Raw genomic sequence first — 6,079 nt, 5'->3', positions numbered from 1 at the left:
ACTATCTCAACTCTTAGAAGATTGTATCAGGGTACAGTGGACTCCCATTATAACGAAGTCCTCGGCACCCGTTTTCTTTCGTTAAATCGAAATTTCGTTATAACCTAACAAATAAACAATAAAAATACATGGAGTGGACAATGTTGTGGCCTGAATTTTGACTACGTTGTAACAAGAATTTCGTTATAACCATGTTTGTTATAACTGGAGTGCACTGTACTTGTTCTAATGCACACAGCCTGAATCTGAATGAACCACTTAAATCATTCTTTAACCCCAATTAAGAAATAAACGAGCAGCCTCTCAACACTCAACATTGTATCAAAATACAATTCATTGTACGTGTATTGACCAATATGCTACTGCATACTTGCTAGAAATATAATAAGCCAAATATATTACTCAGGCTCCAAGTATAATGCCACAGCTTGGACCACGCTGGGATGAGCTGTTTTCCAGTAGATGGTCTGATCAACCTTCTTTATCATAATTGCCTTTGGGTAACCCCATGTTTCCACTTAACATGATAAGGCATACGGACAATATATGTATTCCTCATAACACAGTCATGCTTCTACTGACAAACTTATTTGCCACCTACAAAGACATCATTCTGAATGTCCTGGCACCATGCAATGACACAGTGTAGTGTCCAAAATGTACTTTGATACGTTTTCACATCATTGCCATCATTGTACATATGTTTGATTGAAAGACAACATACCTGGATGAGTGTCTTGGTAACGAAGAGCATCTTCACTGTTTTTACCATTGTACTTTCTCGTGTAAAAGCGTGAAATATGGATACATCGTGTGTCAAATAAACGGTGAATTTGACCAAGAATGATACCTTGACCAGCATTGATATAATGTAACTCTACATTTGTAAAAACAATGAAGAGATTGTACAGATTTAGACGGATTTGTAATGATCGTCTTCCTTACGTCGACGCGTAATGTGAATGAGGAATGATCGAACAGTCATTGCATGCACTACACGATTTCCGTACGCAATAGACTTCCATAGACTTGGAACGTCACACAGAGGTAGGAGGGATACAACGCCATGTACATACATGAACAATGTGAGTAGATGCAAGGAAATAAAGAACTGCTCCCGTTACTTATTGACATGCAGTACAACTGAATATGGACGGCACCCTATCTTAACAACAAAGAGTGATAGCAGGTCTCTGTGTGAGTGTGGATTCAGCTGTGAAGAATAAGGGAATGAATCAAGTAACAGTCGTCTAAAATAGGGTCTAAACGACCGTTCTACTCAGAAGGTAGCGTCCACGTCAAACAGGTATGAATTTAGATAGAACCCTACCCAGACTCTTGATCTACGGTGCAGAAACGAATGAAGGTGACATGGATGAGAATGTTGAAATGCCGAAATTGATGAAGGAAAGAAGATGGCAGCACAGAGAAGACCCTGCAAATAAATATAAATGCACCTAGCACCAATAAAATGGATGACCTTGCTTCATCCAGTTCAGAGAGCAATGACAAGGCTGAAAGTACTAAGACTACACCTACTCTCGTACAAGTAAAAGTAAAGGAAGAATGGGAGAGAGAAAATAAAGACGAAATTGGCTGCCATGAAAATAAAGAGTGACATAGAGAGAAAAAGGAAAATGCTAAAGAAAGGGCTAGAGCTAGAAGAAGCGGAAGAAGAAATTAGGCTAGCCCAGAGTGAGGCAGAGCTTTTGAAGAAGCGACAGGTGTACGAGGAAGAGACAGCAAGGTTAGAACAGGAGGAAAATGAAGCTGTGCTGAAGGCAGAATTAGAGATACTACATGAGGAAGGTATGATGAACTGGGACATGTCAACACCCACTGGCATTGCTACTAATGCAAGATCTTAGTGATAGATTTTCTACTGCTGTCACTGATATGACGAAACGCACAACACAACTACATCTACATGCAATGACAATATCAAGTGGACATGCCATTGACGATAAGGATCTGTTCAGTCCAAGGCTCCGAACCGATGGTCATACACCGCAGCTAAGTGTAAAGGAAGAAAATGAAGAGATTGTCGGAGCCAGCCCTAGAATTAAGCCACCCATCCTGGATTCTCCTTCATCTCGAAATCAACATCAAAGAGAAGCAACTTCTATTCCGTATATGCAGCCCAGTGAAGCCAGTTCAAGAGCAAGCACCCCACTCATTCCAACACAGCAAGAATCCATTGCACCAAACGTGTCACAATCAGATGGAGCTCTGTCACAAGTGGTCCGTGAGCTCATGAGATTCAGCGCCCAACAACATCTACCATGGCCTGACCTAAACCCATTCAAAGGAAATCCATTGAACTACTTGACATTTAAGAAGAATTTCCAATATGTACTTGATCAAGTACAGACCAGGATAGAAAGATGGCAATACAGATGTCCTATCGAGAATGCCTTTGTCAACCATACCATGGCAGGAGACATGTACACAGGAAATCACAATGACTACAAAAGTTGCTGTGAGAGGGTCCCTTCACCAGACCAGGACGAGATGGTCCTGGTCCAGGAGTTATCTGCAGAGCTGGACACCCAGACAGACACGGATCCAGAATCTGCGACCTCCTTCTCCATGAGTGACAAGATGACAGCACAGCAGGCAGATCCAGAAATTGCATGAGTGCTCCTTTACTACGGAAAAGCAAGGTGGCCGTGTGCAGATGAATGTAAAGATGAGAGCCAAGGGACCAAAGCGATAATGCTTTGTGGAGTAGAGAAGTGGAGAGGGCTAGAGGTTGGACAGGATGAAATTCTCAGATGGAGAACAAAAACAAAAACAAAAAAACGGCTGGTTCTCCCCTCAAAATGGTGGACTATGGTGTGCACAGAGCTACGTGACAAGATGGGCCACCTTGGTACAAAAACAACAATTGACCTCGCCCGCCAGGGGTTCTACTGGCCACTATGTAGTGTTCATTGAGACCTACATCACCAGGAAGTGCCACTGCATCAATCAAAAGAAGCCTGCTCAGAACACTACAGTTCCATTAGTCTCCATCACCACCTCAGAGAACCATTTGAACTTGTGTGCACAGACCTCCTCCACCTAGAATGCAGCTGAAGAGGTGAGGAGTACGTGCTGGTCATAATGGACCACTTTACATGGTTTGCGCAAGCGTTTCCAACTACCAAGAAGTCCTGCAAGACCACCGCGGACCGAATCTTCAATGAATTCATCTTGAAATTTGGGTTTCCAAAATGCCTGCATCACAATGAGGTTGAGAACGAACTCTTCACCAGACTGCAAATACCTAGACCTGACAACAAATCCTTTCAAGCAGTGAGAGAAGGATGCAAGGATCCACTGATTAGTTACAAACTAATATGTCCTACATTTCTATCGCTAGGCAGATACTGGGATTCCTCACTTTGTATCAAACAGACAAACCAATGATGGTATTTCTGGCCAAGGATTTGCAAGCGTCCATGAGAAATTTAATGCAGAGGTTCATCAAGCCAGAGATTCTCAGCAGTGCAACGACAGCACAAAAATTGATGAGCATAGATGTCAAAGACAAGAAGAATCACTGCTCCTACCAAAAAGTGGATGTTGGTTTCAGGGCGCACAAAGCAGTGAAAGATCTGTTGCATGGAAAGAAAACAAGCGAAAAGCAAGTACTTGAATTTTGAACGCAGTGTAGCTTATTTCTCAAAGGCCTTGTAGATAAACTGACAACCAAGTGTCCTTTGCAGTACAAGCTCACAAGAAATCTTGCATGCCTTGATCCTTGTGAAATGGCAAAGAATGACATGAATGAGCAGAATAAACAAAAGCTGAGAAGAACACTCCAAGTTCTTGTAGACACAAAACGTGTGAATGAAGCATCATGTGACTGTATTCTAGATGAATACGGAGCATTTCTTTCTGATGTTCACAATAGCTTGGGAGACTTCAGAGACTACAACTATTCATCGTCAGGGCTAGATGAGTTTCTTCATGAAAGGATGAATGGTAGAAGTGAATATCAGCATCTCTGGAAAGTAGTTCGGATGATATTGCTTCTTTCCCATGGGAATGCATCTGTCGAACGTGGCTTTTCTGTCAATCGACAAGTTGAGACAGACAACCTGGCAGAAAGGTCATATATAGCCAAGAGAATCATCTGTGACCACATTCAGGCAGTTGGTGGAATGAGTAGGGTGAACATCTCACAGGAGCTGTTAGCAGCTGCTGCAGGAGCAAGACAGCAGTATCATGCCCATCTGGAAGAGCAGAGAAAACAGAAAGACCAGGAGAAGAAAACACAAAAAAGAAAATGCCTGTCGGATGAAATAGAAGAAATAAAACTGAAAAAGAGGAGGGTTGAAGCTGATGCCAAGTCCCTTGAAAAAGCAGCAAATGACTTTGCCCTTCAAGCTGAAGCAACAGGCAAACTGACACTCATAGTAAAGTCCAACAGTATGCGAAGAAGTGCAAAAGACAAACAAAAGCAGCTGAGTGAAATTGAGAAGACACTGGACGAAAAGCTTGTAGAACTGAAGAATTACGTAGTTAAAGGTAATCAGGAGTATTTGCACTGTGATTTCATTTTGACTGAAACTGCCCATAAGTCATTCTTTTCTTGCTTATCTCTCATAAAATAACATTCTGGTACACAACAATATTGCTGAAAAGTGGTGCACATGTTTAATTCAAAGAAATTTGGAAATAAATTGCCATGTTGGTCAAACACCAAGCCACCAACACAGAAAAGCATATATAAAACTGTAATAAAAGGAGAATATCTGCAGAGTGGCAAACTCTAAATTTAAGGCCATGTTTTAACTTCAATTTAACAAATATTCAAAACATTCATGGAACAATTCAAATACACTGTATAAGATTCTTTCAGGTGGGAAACAAACTGATAGGAACTCTTTCAAAAGATTTTTCAACATTGTGGATACTCCAGATTACCTTTAAGCAATTGGCATAATTTGTACTTTACTCAATTTGTTGTAACTACTAGAAACCAGCCTCTTTATTGCTTTAATATTTTTATACTGGTTTAGTTTAGGGGAAGCTTCCATAGGCATTTATGCAAATTGAGTGAATAAAATTTGGATTAAATAATCAAGAGATATGATTTTTCAGAGTTCAGGTTAATTTCTTGTATGCCGACCTCTCGGGTGGCACTGTGCTAATATTTGTGACGTCACAACATGACAACTACATCTATTGGAGTTGTAAACAAATTTCACGAAATTTTCACTTTTTATGGAAATTCATCTTCCCTCTACATTTATACTTGAGGATGTGGGGCTTAGATGATTGTGCATACATTTATTATTGAACTTGATCAACTGGATTATCGATATCCAAGAAAAAAACTAAAATTGTGAAATTCTATGTACAAATTCAAAGGAGTGTTGTCCTCTTGTGATATCACATATTCTGGCATAGTTCCGTCCAAAGAGGGCAACATACATTTGTACACAATTTTGCATAATTCTTGTTAACAGGTTATCAAAATTTGCTCAACATTTTGCTGTTGGGTTTCTAAAATTGTTTTCTACTCACCTAATCCACATTGTCGTTCGGGGAAAATTCCCCTTTAAGGAGCTTCTTTCAGAACAAAGCATAAGTGTGTATAACCGAGTATACACACTTGTTTTGTGTTTTGCTTCCTAGTATTATGATGACGTATTTTTACACACTTTAGAATAAGATGTGTACATCGTGTAAAATGGTCATGGAAATTTACATTTTCTGCTCTGGAAAGTCATGGAAAGTCAGGGAATTTTGAAAATGTGGAAGTGTATGAACCCTGGACTGCAACAATTCTCAGGTATCACAGCCTCCAGATGTTTCCGTTGCATCCACAAGGCAACAGATAAGTGGAGCAATTCAAGGGACGTTGCTAGCCAGGCCACGAACACTGGTAGAGGAGCAGAAGCACGCCTGGAAACGCCACATTAACAAAGTCATCCATGCCTATAACAACACAAGGCATGATGCCACCAATTACTCACCCCACTACCTACTTTTCGGCTTATTCACTTAGGCTGCCCATCAACCTCCTCAGTGTGCTACACAGTGTGACATATATGGATTAAACCCCTGTGAAAAATGAAGTCTAAAG

The sequence above is a fragment of the Diadema antillarum genome, unplaced genomic scaffold (genome assembly GCF_040938485.1).
Source record: "Diadema antillarum isolate AM-2024a unplaced genomic scaffold, OU_Dant_1.0 scf00000003, whole genome shotgun sequence".
NCBI classification, from domain to species: Eukaryota; Metazoa; Echinodermata; class Echinoidea; order Diadematoida; family Diadematidae; genus Diadema; species Diadema antillarum.
The sequence above is the reverse complement of the archived record's forward strand: the minus strand, read 5'-3'. Positions refer to the sequence as shown.